Below are 15556 nucleotides of genomic sequence, written 5' to 3'. Positions count from 1 at the left end.
TGATTAAAAAATGATAATTCTTCAAATCATAAAAATTTTCTCCTTAATAATCAGTATATGTGAAAAACATTACCATTGCAATCTACTGGATGATTTTATATCCATGCTCAGATGCCAAGGAGCTCAGAAACTGACTGACTATGACTAGTAATAATCAGATATAGAGATTAGGAATGCATATGTAAACATCTTAATGTCAATTGCATTAAAAATAAATTTTTCTGTATGAAACTGTGTATTTTAATAATGAAATGGAGATCTTTTTTAAAGGTTAAAGCCTCATTTAATTTTATGTCTTATAGAGTTTATACTGAGTACAATATTGTATAAGTGTAACAATTCAACTGTAAAAAATTACAGCCAATTTTGAAAGAGATACATCTTAACTCAGGAAATTGTTTTTGAATATGTCCATGCTGTCATAATGAAATGCTTCTTCTAAGTATGTGGTTATTAAATAAATAATTTTAAAAATGAAAGGAGAAGATGAAGATAAAGCATATGAAGACAGAAAGGACTGATTATATAAGAGAAAAGAAAATTAGGATGGATTCAGAATACAAGCGACAAGTGAGTTTGGAGAAGAAAATGACACACCCTTTCTAATCATCACCTCTTCCTTCACCTCTTCTCATGCAGAAAGCAAGCATTGAGGTGGCACACACTGGTAGCTTATGCTGAAGAGGTAGAGGCAGGAGAATCACAAGTTTGAGGCCAGCCTGGGCTACACATAAGGGGCTGGAAAAATGGCTCAGAGGTTAAGACCACTGACTGCTCTTCAAGAAGACCTGGGTTCAAATCCCAGCACCCACATTGCAGCTCACAGCCATACTCCAGTTCTAGTGGATCTGATGTCCTTTTCTGACCTCCACAGGCACTGCATGCACTTACATACATGCAGGCAATACACTCATACACATAAAGTAGGAAAATAAAAAAATAGTTACTCTCACAGCCGTACCTTGACCTCAAGTTAGCCCTGCATTACCTTTGGGTTGCACTCAGTATCTAGTTTTCAGAATTCTGAATGCTTGCAGTTTCGTAAGAAAAGCTAATAGCTGATATTTTCTGAAATAAACGGACTGATCCAATAAATGTTTGCATATGAAAGTATAATTTATAAGAAAAATGTCAGTACTTGACAAATAGGTAGTAAAACAGTAAATGCATTACTCTGAATTGTATCTCCTTACAGGTATTGCTAGTCATTTTAAATAATTTGAGTTTCTTAACAACAGAGAGCAGGATTTGTTTCTGTCATGCATTCTTCCTACATAGAAGAATGATATGAATTTTGTGATGGTGGTATGTTGTATTCATTTTAACTTACTGAGGATAATCGCAAGAAAGTAGGTTTTCCCACATCCTTTAGTCCTCTAAACACTCAAGCAGCAACCTCACGGTTGTATGGAGTGTTCCTTCATTTCTCTCTCTCTCTCTCTCTCTCTCTCTCTCTCTCTCTCTCTCTCTCTCTTTCTCTCTCTCTCTCTCTGCTTTTTTGGTTTTGTTTTTTGAGATAAGGTCTACCTGTAGCCCCAGCTGACCTGGAAACTCACTATGTCAACAAGATGGACCTTGATCTTGCAGAGCTCCTCCTGCCTCTGACACCTGTGTTGGGATTAAAGGCATGCGCCACCATGCCTGACTGCTCCTTCATTTTTACACTTTGGAAGCAACATAGAGATAATTTTTAATCTGCCCCCTCTGCCAGAGCTATATGTTCTGAAACATAGGCTGGGGGGACAAATGCATAATCTGGGAAGTGAGTCAAACGCAAGACCTCTTAGAAGTCAAGGACGTTGTATGTACAATGATAGCCCTGAACAGTAGGCCTAGAAATTCTAACTCACAGAAAAAATAACACAAAGAAGAAAAACAGCAGCCTAACAACTTCTTCATCCACAATAGGCAACTAACCCACCATATTTTCAGCTACAGCTGATCAAAGTCACAATTTCATTCCTAAAGCACTAGCCACCAGTCCCCTAGCCTTCCTTGGTCCCGGCGCAGCGGCACTTCAGCAGCATGAGTGTGAGTGGTCTTTGGCCAAGTTTTCAAGTCTGTCTCTTGGCTCACTACTTTCAATACGGTGACAAAAGTCTCACATGATGATAAGTTATATGAAAATTTTTCAAAATCATTAGGATTTCTAGATTATAGAAAGATGAAAATTCAGGGTTAGGGAGACACCTTAGTTGGTAAAGTCCTTGCCTTGTAAACACAGGACTGGGACATGAGTTTAATCCCATAATCCATGTAGAAAACAGCCAGGAGTGGTGAAGGATGTACACAATCCTAGCACGTGGGAGGCAGGCAGGTGGGTCCGTTGGGCTTACTGTTCGGGCAGACTAGCCTACTTTTCATCCTCTAGGTTAATGAGAGACTTTGGCTCAAAAACAAAAAAATAAGAATAAAAAAAGTGGTGGCTAGGCGGTGACACCTGAGGAATGGCACTCCATACCTGAGGCTGTCCTCTGCTCTCCACAAGCATGTGTACACTACACACACAGGAACACTTACACAAAAAAGAAAGTCCAAAGATCATTCAGTACAGCAAGGTGAACATGTGTGAGGACAGCTTTTGTTAATGTTAAGAGCGCTGGTTTTGATTAGGTTCAGTACCTAAAGGACTTACCACACAGCCTTCTCATCCACTGCTCTTTGAATGTGGTCGTGAGGAACTGATGCTGAAGGATGCTCCCGGGGTTCAAAAAGAATTCCGATTAGTATCTGATCAATGGCCCACATGGGCAGTGACAACAAATAGCCAGATAAGCCTCTTCTTCCCTCATTTTATGTCAGGGCACATTATAATCTGATAAAAGCTCTTTTGTGAACCCTATTTGATTTCTTCCTGTAACAGTGAATCATTCTAAGTATCTCTAGACAGAGCAATAAACCATAGCTTGTAACTACAAATATAACTTGAACTTTTTATTGTGTGGTTTCTTATTAAACAGAATTTTCCATTTTCAACTTTCTCAGGGTATTATGGACATCATTTCCCACTTTGTTGCATGTCTTATGGCTTTTCCATAATTTTCTAAGAATCATTTTAAGATGGTTTTTCATGTTAAAAGTGAGCCAGTGGAACACAGCCATGCCTGGCATTAAGTATGTTCTGCTCTGCATCAAGCCTGGAGCCTTATTTGAATCTGGTCCTCTATAAAGAAGAGTCATGCATTCATTCACTCAACAAATAATTATTGGACTTCAGATTTTTGCTTCCAATACTAAGTCAAATCTCAAGATCCTGATGATAAAATATAAACAGACCCTGGGTAAATGAAAACAAATGCACATTTGAATGTATTAATCAGTTTATAGGAAATTAAGGGAACTTCTTAAGTTAGGTCTTTTAACAAACAAAAATTAAATAAGTAAAAAAAAAAACAAGAGTGAATGGCAGGAGATAACCATGCTTAGAATTGAGACTGCCTTGCTGGTGTGTGCTGATTTGAGGAAGGTGAAGGTAGAGAGGATGGTGCGATGGCAGCATTTTGGAGAATCTGGCAATCAAGTCAAAAGTAGGAGAGTTAAAGAACTGATTTCTTTTTGTTTTTAGGTTTTTTATTTATTTTAAGAATTTCATAATGAATATAATCTTTGCATTATTTCCATCCCTCCTAGCTTCCACTAACCCCTCCTGTACCCCCTCACTCACTTTTAATTCCTGTACCCTGAACTCCCTTTTAATTTCTTGTCTCTTCTTGATTATTATTGCTACATATACATATATACATTCATCAAACACAACACAGTGATCAGTCAAAGGCCCACAGCCCTAGAAGGGTGGATTGGAAAACCGTTCAGGCCCTGAATAAACGCCCCTCAGCAAAGGAAGTCTGTCTCTTGAAGAAAAAAATAAAACAGTAATAATCACCATCTTTCTTTGAGATTGACCTCTTAAGGCAATAAATCAAATTTATTTTTCTTCCAATCAATTAAAATGTCATGTAATAAATTACATGAAAGTGATCATAAGCTAATAATATCTCACTAGTGCCACCAGAAGAAGATAATCTAAATCCTTTTTGTAGGAAAAAAAAAAAACAACACAATGCAGACAAGCAAATGCAAGTGAGGTGCTCCATAATTCTCACACACACCAGGCAACCAAACGTGATCACTCACATAGAAGCTACCAAACGCATACGGAAAGTCACCATGAAAAAGAGGCCTTCATATACTTTAGAAGCAACATGAGAGACTCAGGAATGAATCTGGATAATGAAATGAAACAAGAAAGCAGGTCTGGAGACATTACTCAGAATGGAGGACAGAGTCAAAGAATTAGAGAACTATGAATGGGGATTTAATGGATACTACTATGGTCTCATGTGGTGTATACCAAGTACTCTCATCAATACAGTACGAGTTCCACAAGGAAAAGAAAGAATGGCAAAAAGCATGTTAGAAGACACAATTTCTCCCAAATGATGAAACATATTAATATGTTGCCATTAGAGGTGCATCATGTGTGTGTGTGTGTGTGTGTGTATTTGATTAAAATAAAGAAATCTACACCATGGCTGGAGAAATGGCTCAATGGTTAAGAGCCCCAGCTGCCCTTGCAGAGGACCTGGGTTTGATTCCCAGCACCTACATGGTGGCTAGCAACCATATGTAACTCCAGTTCCAGGGGAATCCACTGCCCTTTTCTGACTCCTTGGACATTGCACGACATGGGTACACTTATACATGTGCAAGCTATATACTCATACATATAAAATAAAAATAATAAATAAAATATTTAAAAAGGAAATACACACCAAGGTCTAGAGAGCAATAGAAGTGAAAGTCAAAAACAGACAATTTAAGAACAGATAATTCATGATTAGAGATAGCAGTCAGACAGGTTTAAATTCTCACAGTTGAAGCCAGAAGTCAGTAAAATTCAGCATGTCCAATGTGCTTTCAATCTAATATCAAATAGTCAAGAAAACTAGCTGTCAAGAAAAAGACATTTTTGGAAAAACAAAGCAATGCACTCAATAGACCACCATTAAAAGAACCAGAAGGCACACTATGGAAGAAGGAAAAAGACCCAGAGGGTAAGTCTGAGATACAAGGAGTAGTGAGAAACAAGGTTAATATTTGGATATATTTATGCAAATACTGAGGATCTAAAACATTAAAATTAATATGTGACCTTGGGTATCAACAAATAAACACAGAAACAAAATAGAAAACAGTACTAAACTTACAAGACAGGAAGAAAGGCTAAAGTGTCTCAGTTACTTGTGTGCTTACGAGCAGGATTATATACAGACACCTAGATTTTGTGATGTTTGCATGATAAAATCAAAGTGGATAAATTTCTAATCAGTATAAGAAAAATGAGATAAAATTTATCATAAAATTACAAGAAAGTAGAAAAAGTCATTGAAAGAATCAAATATATAAAACAAGATGATAAACGCAAATTTAAACATACTGGCAGTTTTAATAAATGTAAATGTGCTAAAACCTCAGAATGTATCAAAACAAAATCCAGCTATTTGTTATTACAACACACACACATTAAACATAAAGATACAGAATATTTGAAAGTAAAATGATGCAAAAAGAGGGCCAGTGAAATGACTTAGGGAGTAAAAGCTCTTGCTACACAAGACTAAACACCTTAGTTCAAGTCCCAGAACCCATCCACAGAACCCACAGTAAAGGAGAGAACTGACTCCCAAAAGTTGTCCTCTGATCTGCACATGCATGCGGTGGCCCATGTGTATCTATGCTTCTCACACATAACACATACAAACACACTTATAAAAAATAAAATTTAAAAAGATGCACAAGGGGCTGGAGATATGGCTCAGAGGTTAACAGCACTGACTGCTCTAGCAGAGGACTAGGATTCAAATCCCAGCATCCACATGGTAGATAATAACTGTGCATAACTTCATTTCCAGGGGATTCTATGCCATCTTCTGGCCTCTGTGGGCACTTCAAGACATGGGTGCACTTACATATATGCAGGCATAACACTCATACACATTGAATACATAAAGTTCTAAAAGTTTTTTTTTAATGCAAAAAATCGTGTCAAGAAAAAGACAGTAAACAGTGAGTCAACAATACCAGCTGTGTACCAGACACTGGAAACATAAGGCCTCACCCTTAGTGAAGCTCACATTCTGGAGGTAGAGGAGCCAGAGAGTATGAGTGTACACACACACACACACACACACACACTACATACACCACATACAACACCCCCACAGACACAGCCCCCACTACGCCACACACACATACATACACAACACATACAACACACACAGACACACATATATACACATCACACATACACATGCACACACACCACACATACACACACATACACATACACACCACACACACACACACACACACACACACACACACTTTTCAATAGACCACTATAAGGTTATAAGGAAACAGGTGAGCAAGGTTAGATAGGAATTGACTTCTTATTGAATTGTCATTGAAGATCAGGAAAGAGCTTTGAAGAAAATTTGACCTGAGAACTGAATCAGAAAGAATCCATCCCGTAACACAAGGGGTAGTAATCACTCTGAGTAAAGAATGAAGGGCATGGGCAGAGAGAGCATGCTGATCTATTGGAAAAATAGAGCAGTCAAGCACCCCAAAGGAAGAGGAAGTGGGGTAACAATGTTGTGGAGGTAGGCAGAGTGGAAGAGGCATGGCTGGCAGGACACAATAAGACAACTGGATCATTTTCTGTGGATGACAAGAGGCCATCAGAGCATTTGTAATACTTGAGAGCCATTGTTTGATCCAGCTTTTCAAAATTCCCTTTGGCTCCTGTGTGGAGAACAGAACTACAGGGTGTAGGAAATTGGGTTGGTTCAGAGATTACACTTCCGAGGTCCTTCAGGTGATAGGAACTTGGAGAAGGGTAGGTAGTATCCCATAGGGTCGCCCCGACCATCTGTAGCATGAAGGGGAGCTTTAAGGAAACACAATTCAGGCTTTCCTTGGAATTGCCATGGCTTTCCAGGAAAGCTAGTACTGCATCTGTTTTCTTTCTGTCTCTAATGTCCTGTTGAGAGGAGACTTAAGTGAGCGAAGTTCACAGCAAGTGACTAGGGAACTGTGGACCTTTCTTATGCTCGGTTGTAATGGGAGGTCTTAGGCAATTGGCAGGAAAAGGGACCCAGAGTGAGTCTTGGTACCCTGAAAGTTTCAGAGTAGGCAGTTTTCTCTACATATTTCCTGAGTTTGTTGCACTCAAGATGGTATGAGCTATGGAAACCCTGATGGGCCCTTACTAGAGGGATGGGTGTTGCACAGTTCAGCAATTTATACCATCATTCACAATCTTTTGGCATTCTCACATAGTATTCCACAGTGCTTTATCCTCACCAATTTTCCTTAAAATAACAACATACTCTGTGTGTGTGTGTGTGTGTGTGTGTGTGTGTGGTGTACACATATGTATATATGGGTGTGCTCTCTTGTGCATGTGTAGGCAAGAGGTTGACATTAGGATGTTTTTCTCCAATGGCTCCTCCACTTAATTTTTTTTGAGACAGGATCTCAGTGAACCTGGAGCTCACCATTTTGCTAGACTAGTTGTCCAGTGAACTCTAGGGACCTGCCTTCCTACCACACACACACTGCTAGCGCTAGGGTTATAGGTGTGCACAACCACACCCAGCATTTATGTGGGCTCTGGGGATCCAAACTATGCTCCTTATGTTCATACAGCAAGCACTTTACCCACAGAGTCATTTCCCCAGCTTCTAACATACTTTTTGTATAAAAATATTATTAGTGTTGTAAATGGAAAAAACAGTACTTTCTTAATATGCATTACTACAAATATGTACTTTTTAAAAACTAAAATATGTTTTCCTATGTAAACCACTTAAGATGAGTTTTGGATAGCCAGACTACTAAATCAACCAATAGCAAGGTTTCTCTTGAGGCCTGTTAGTATAACAAGTAAAACGGCCCCATCACCATTTTGAGGCCAATTTTTCTGAATACCTTGACAACTCTCTCACTAAAGGTAAATCATGATATTTTTACAAAATGATCTGCCATTTTTTTTTTTTGCAGTTGTGGTTTGGTTTTCCTGCTTAAAAAAATTATATACTGATTAATAAATGTGCTTCTGTTCAGCAGATAAATTTGAATGATTTTGATCTATTTCAGTGGGGTGGAGTATGTAAGTTGTTATGCATAGGCATATGGTTTCTAATTATCTTTATAGTGGGGATAAATTTGCATTTGCTTACTTTAGCAAAAAGTAATCTAGGTTACTTAAAGTTTTGTTTCGCTTTGACATATTTACCATCAGGCTCTCTTATTGTTAAGTCTGCTTTTATTGGATACAGTTGGACATCATGAACCTCTAAAAAGAACCTTTTTATACACAGCACCACAAGGGTACATTATTAAATATATTACAAGGACTAAGTTCCTGCCCCCTGGGATACTGAAAACTGACAGGGGTTTTTAATATTCTCTAAATATGTTTTTCATTATGGCTCTTTTTTTTTTCCAGCAACCCACAAATGAGGGGTCTCATAGTCAATCCTTTTTCCAATCTTTCCCTTCAAATGCTTCTTTCCCTATGTAGGTTCCCTGTATAACTCTGGGATTCAGTCTTTCGTCTTCCTCCCAGAAATTAGAAACTATTCCTTTTTTTGTGGTTCCTCTATATAATTTGTGCTGGTCCCCATGTGAAAGTTGCCCATTTGTACATTTCTTTTGTAGGATTGGAAAGCGGTGTTCTACACAATGTTTTAAATGTGTGAAAGCATTTAAAATCTGTAAATGTTAACAATGGAGAGTTTGGGAAGACTTTGGACAAAGAGTACATATTTACAGTTTGATATGAGAATGAGTTCAAGAAAATTGTGTACAGCATAGTGAAGATAGTTAATACTTGCATCTTGTATTGTTGAAAATGAAGAGTAGACATTTAAATTTCTCACAAAATTGATAATTATGTGAGATAATGCATTTATAAATCAGCTAGATTTAATATTGTAAAATGTTAAAAATTCATAATTCTAATTGCCTTAATTTTACATTAAAAATAACCCCAATGTAAAAAATTATTTAAATTATTATAAAATACTGGAGATTGAACCTAGGACCTCACATACGCTAAGCAAGTACTTTACCAATAAGTAAGTTACACCCCTATCCCTCAGTGTAAAATTTTATGTATTATAGATAATACAAAATGTTCCCTTCATCCCCAACTCCAATTTCCCCTCTCAGTAGTGGTGAGTATTCTTACTTTTTCTGGGCATTTGCATTTACATGTCAGCACATGGGACTGTCACTGTTTCCATTTCTTTTATTGCTGCCACAGGTACCCTAAAGAACAGAATCTATATTCTATACAATTTTGGTTTTGTCAGACCTGGTAAAGAACCTGGCATATGGTAGGTATTGGATAAATGTTGACTATTATTAGTTTCTCACCCACACTTTTTGGAGCAGACAATAGAGCTCTCTAGTATATTTGAGAAAAAAAGACAGTCTTGGGAATCTTAATGATGTAAGGGAGTCATGACTACTGGCCACAAGAGATTAAGAAGCTGGCCTGAGAAGGGGCATAGGGACTGTAATACACAACAAGAGAAGTTTGGTCTTCATCTCATTTCTTAGCACTTGGCTCCTAAAATACACAGAATCTCTAAACCTCTGAATGGTATGTCTTCATGTATCCTAATAAAATGACAGATGGCTCTTAAATAGTCTTTGAATGGGGCTGCTCTTAGAAGAAGCAATCAAATGATTAGGGGATTGGAGCTGTTAGTCCTCACCCCATCTCTGGAGAAGGGAGAGGGCCTGAAGGCTGAGGTGATCATCAGACCAATCAGTTATGTTTCTGGAATGCCGTCTCCATAAAAACACCAAAGTACAGCTGTTAAAGAACTCTTAGATTGTTGAGCATGAGTTTGAGAGAGCAACATGGAGAGAGGCCTTCCCTGTACTTGTCTGTGCATCTCTCCCATCTGGCTGTTCATCTGTATCCTCTGTGATATCCTTTACATGGGTAAAAATAAATTAAATGTTTTTCTCAGTTATCTGAGCTCCTCTTGACAATTATTTAGACTGGATAAAGGACTCACAGGAACCCAGATCTATAGCTAGCTGATTAGAAATACAGGTAACAACCACAGACTTGTAACAAGCATCTAAGTGGGGTCAGTCTGGTAGAACTGAGAATCTGACTCTAAGTCCAGGCAGAGAGTGTCAATGATGTGTTGAATTAGAAGACATCTGGTTGGTGTTCACTGGAGAAAAGTATAGATAAGTAGCCCTAGACTTACAACACACACACACACACACACACACACACACACACACCAGAGGTTAAGTTCAGTGTCTAGTGTTGAACATTCTGTATTGAATGTGTAGACTAAGCAAAACAGGGTTTTATTTTTTTTCCATTCCCCTGCCATCTCTTACCCATCAGGGGCTGACTGTCTCTGGAGTGGAAGTGAGAATTGGAGCAAGAAAGTGTGAAAAGTTAAGATATAAGATCAGAACCCAGAAACACATGCAGCTGGACAAGACCAGGTTCTAGACAAGACCAGGTTCTAGCAGGAAACCTCGCCTGGGAGAGCTAGGATGGTTTCTAAGTCAAGCGAGGACTTGAAAGAGCACAGTCAAGTCAATGCTCTTATGCTTGAAGGCACAAGACACCTTCAGCCAGACAGGAACTGGGAGAGCAGTGTTTTGAGTTCTGACTTGTAGAGAGGAGGAGGTGGTTGGGAAAGTCAGAGATTAGTGGTAGCAAAAGACAGAGTTGAAGAGCAGGGCATAGCATTGTGCTGGAGACTTTGGAGACTTTGTAAAGATTAGTTTCAGGAACAAATTTTTAAAGTGTCAGACATCCTTGAAACAGGCATCTCTGAATGCTTCCCTTCCTTTGGCCCTAAGTAAAACAATTCACTTCACTTATGAAATGGCTATATAAATGTACACACCCAATTCATTATAATACATTGTCAAAATTAATGCATCTGAAGTATTTTAGCCATTAGTTTTATTCATTTATCAGATTTTAAAAAAATAGGATTTAAGACATGTTTTATTTTACATTATTCAACCAAACTGGCAAGTTTTTATTTAAGAGCTCATCCTCAGATTTGTAAGTTTGAGCTTTAAACTTGCATTTCAAACATAATTTGCTACTCAATTTTAGTTAAGAAAACTGTACATTGAAACCCTTGCTGGAACAGAGATATGTGCATCTCCATTAGTTAATACTAAGAGAACAGATTTTCTATAGAAATTTGAAATTAAAAAGTTGGAAGTTCATAATCTTTCAGGGTCATTGGGATTAGAGGATCTTGGATGCTTTTTGTTTTGTTTTTCTCTACAACTGATTTACACATAAAATACTTTATTTTTGAAGAATAATTTTTAATTTTGGCTTTTCATGTAAAGTTTCTAAAATAATTCAATAGAAACTAAGAGGTTTTCTACCTTTTTCAAATTTGCTCTTTATGGTGAGTGACTTGTTTAAAGCTGGCAGTGTACTGCCCAAGGATTTTGCTTGGAATAGTCCCCTAGCAAACAGTTTACTGAAGACAGTCTAAAGCCACACACAAAAGATGAAAGAATGAACTGATTCTCAAATTGTAGAGTAAAATATACCGTTATTAGATTTTTGAGAATTTTTTTCCATGGTACATGCAAATGCACACACATACTGATGATGACATTTTGGTAAAAGTGTTAAGCTGGTCTTCTTTGAATAGTTTCTCCTGTGTTGCCCAGCTAGTGGGGGGCAGATAACTTCAGTTTTGATATCAAATGCTAACTTGGTGTTTATCAACTCTTACATAATCATCTAATAACATTTTCTTTAATGCAGATGTTCACTCTGGCATTTAGAAAAGCATTTGGAATTGTCAGTTCCAAATAATTATTTACTATGTATATAAGGCATAGTTCCCATGGCTTATGAAGTCTGAGACTTCTACCACATTTGAAGAACTTGACATACCTGTCTCTCTTTACAGAATTATTTTTTGCTTGCTGCTATAGTTTTTAAAAATTTATAAATGCTAAAATTCCTAAATCAGCATACATTTAAACACAGTAAATTCTACTTGTAAAGATAAGAGTGTCACACTCTGAATAATAAGAGAAACAAGATAAAAAAGTTCAGTTACTAAGACTTTTATAATGTAGATCAATATACAAGGCTAAAAGGGACAAATACATACTAAATGGACTATGTTGACTTCTATGGGGATTTATAATAAATTTTCTTATGCATCTATATTTAAGGGAAAAAGAAATACCACACCATAAGAAAGGGAAACATGAGAAAAGCAGGAACAAGTTATGCTATGGAGTCTACATTTAGGCAAAACACAGATTTCTTGTGTGTAGAAGCTTCTCAGTGGCCTTCGTTGATAGAAGATAAAAGGAAATATTACCAGTATAAATTTTCTATCTTTCATTCTGGCTTTGGGGAAACTTTGAGAATTTAAAAATCATTAAGATTATTAAATCAGGTAAAATTGGCAGAAATGATGTCCACAAGCAAGAGGCTCTGGCTTGAGCCTCAGTTGTGTGACTGAGGAACCAGGCCTTTCATGGGACCACTTTTTCCAGGTCTTAATCAACTCTTTAAAATAAGCCATCTGTACAAGAAGAATGTGATGTGTCATTTAGTTCTAACATATCTGTGTACTACAAAGTGAGAATTGGAGCTATAACTGCATGCGATAACACATATATATTTTTTCCTGAAGTCTATAGGAAAGGCAAGTGGCAGCTGCAGGTACTATGCTTACCTGAACTGTCAGTCTCTCCACATGCTCTAACATGCAGTTGGACAGTGATAATACACATTTAAGTTTGGGAAAACAGTAGCATATCTATCGCTTAATCCTCGAATGTAGTATGATTGTATGTGTAGAGGGGATTTCTGTGACTGTAAATAATATAAATAAAAATCATATGGATATTTATGCATGATTTTTAAAAATTGAGACTGTCTCACTATGTAGCCCAGGGTGGCGTCAAACTCATGACAATCCATCTGCACAGTCTTGAATGCTAGGATTATAGGCATATGCCATCATGCTCAGCTTAAAATAAAAATTACTAATTGTTTACAGTGACCGCATCCCATAATGGATTACATGTTATTTACAACATTTCTTATTTTCTTGAGCAATCTGTTTGCTGGGTCTACGAGGTCAGCATGTACTGACCTGATATGGGAAAATGGCCACCATAAACATCCTTAATTTCTCGTATTTTCTTCTACATTCATCCATACCACAGGTGGTCCTATCTCTGTCTCCGTGTAGTCTATACTCACTCTCTCCAAAACCAGCTGCTACAGAACTCCAGAACTCCGTTCTTAATTTTGTACCTTTGCCGACATCCTCTTTCCCATTCCTTTTTTCTCTCAGCCCATAGACATGACTTAGATTCTCATTAAACGCTGTTCACTTTAAATCTCATCTCTGAAATTATCCTGCCATTTGATCCTAATTGAAGTCTAACTCCCCACTCCGAATCTTGCAACCCTTTTCAACTCAAGCCTCCCATTCATATTGTGAGGGTTGGGGGGCACTTACTTCTCATTTCTGTGCATTGCTCCTTGACTCTTGTGGGGATCCCCTTTCTTTCACAGTCCCTCTTAGAATGCCACACTTCCCTCTGTTGTGCTTACCTTGCTTTCAACTTTCTCTCTAGTCACTCGTCACTCTACTTAACAGGGAAAGGTTCTCGAACATACTTTATGGCCTTTTCTTTCTTTACCCTAGCTTTGTTACCCTCATTTTGAAAGGTACACAGCACAGGAAACTAGATCTACAGAAGATTTGGGGCACATGAAGACCACTTAATCTCAACACAAGGACTGACACTAAACCTGTTCACCACCCTGTTGAAATCGGGGCACAGCCTGCCTGTGCATATATGATTAAGAAAGCAATGTTTACGATTGGTTTTTCTCATGCAGCAGAGTGGAAGCACCAGCTGACTGACAATGCTTACAGCCACATCAAATCTTTTTCATTGACCTACTAGGTTTAATTTAAAAAAGAAATACCTCATATTGCCTCAACATTTACCGGTTTTCCATTTTCATTTCTCATCACTCGTTTGTTTTTCCCTATATTCTCATTTGTTTTGGGGTTTTGTTTTCAAATCTTCACAGCTCTCAAGCTGATGTTATTACAATACAACAATGATCCTCTTTCCTTCCTTAATCTATGCAGAACCCATAGAGTAAAATTACATAATCCTTTGACTGGCAGGAGCCTCCATGATTGAATCTCTGCCTACTACCGTGACTGGTCCCTTGTCACTCTCCCTTTGTACTCTGTTTACCATGAATTGCCTATACTTTCTTGTGTACATGTGGATGCTTCATATTTCCATATGCCTAAATGTGTTAGCTCATTGGCATTTCCTACATTTCTCCTTCTCTTTGACTTCCACAGTCTCTTATGGAAGCACACCCCTTCTGAAACATGACAGCCACCATCCCCTCATCCCAATGAGAATCAAGTGATACTTTCCCTGTGAGATTTCTGTACCACAGTCTTCAGTGCAAAAGTGCCAGACAGATCTAACGTGTTTATGTTCTTTCTTCTTGACCTCACCTTAGAGACAGTTTTTCTAAGACAGAACAAGGTCTTATTTCACTTGGTATTTCTGGCACAGAAAGGAGTCTGTGGAGGTCAGAATGAAAAATGTCTCCCACCTCCTCATGTATTTGAACATTTCGTCCCCAGTTGGTGACACAGTTTGGGGAAATTATGGAACATTTAGTAGGTAGAGCCTTGCTGGAGAAAATATGTCATTGGGGGCAAGCCTTGAGGGTTTATAACCTGGCCCCACTTCCTGTTTGCTGTCTCTACTTCCTGTGTACGGATAAAATGCCATTGGCTAGCTGCCTGCTCTTGCCTTATGCAAACCTTCCCTATCATTATGGACTCTAGCCCTGGGGAACTGTAAACCAAAATAAGCTCTTAAGTTGCTTTTGGTTATGTTGCTGCATCACAGCAGCAAAAACACACCTAATAAAGAGACATTTATCACACACGAGTGGAACCAAAATAACTCATTTTGAAATTTAATTTGAGAAAAAAGTACCTATTTTTTTAAATAAATACAACCTACTTCACTTTTAAAAATATTTTATTTATTATTTTTATTTTATGTGTATGCATGTATTGCCTGCATGAAGGTAAGTGTGCCCATGTCATGCAATGCCCACAGAGAACAGAAGAGGCTGTTGGATCCCCTGGAACTGGAGTTATGGACGGTTAGCTGCCATGTGGGTGCTGGGATTTGAACCTGGGTCTTCTGCAGAACAACCATTGTTCTTAATGGCTGAGCCTTCATCTCTCCAGCCCCAAAAGTACCTATTTTTCATTATGAGATTTAGAGATGAACAAACCTGGTTTACATTTAAGTTAATGTCTTATGAATAGGTACTGGTGTACTTCTTTTTAACTCTCATTTCTAAAATTTTAGAGACCACAGTACTCAGAATTCTATAGGGAATGCCAAGGTTGTTTCATAAGCAAGTCTGTAGATGTGTAGA

General features: G+C 37.9%; 1 protein-coding gene and 1 non-coding gene across 4 annotated transcripts in view; both read right to left on the bottom strand.

The window, feature by feature from the left end:
* Pard3b (par-3 family cell polarity regulator beta) overlaps positions 1 to 15556 on the bottom strand; it is a 1142550-nt gene that overhangs the window by 365805 nt on the left and 761189 nt on the right. The gene's annotated exons all lie outside the window — the stretch shown is intronic.
* LOC115072562 lies at positions 12740 to 12840 on the bottom strand. The gene has a single exon (XR_003851609.1). It is a non-coding gene; the product is annotated as a small nucleolar RNA SNORA44 (small nucleolar RNA).

Source organism: Nannospalax galili, unplaced genomic scaffold, assembly GCF_000622305.1.
Source record: "Nannospalax galili isolate Female #2095 unplaced genomic scaffold, S.galili_v1.0 scaffold281, whole genome shotgun sequence".
NCBI classification, from domain to species: Eukaryota; Metazoa; Chordata; class Mammalia; order Rodentia; family Spalacidae; genus Nannospalax; species Nannospalax galili.
The sequence above is the reverse complement of the archived record's forward strand: the minus strand, read 5'-3'. Positions and strand labels throughout refer to the sequence as shown.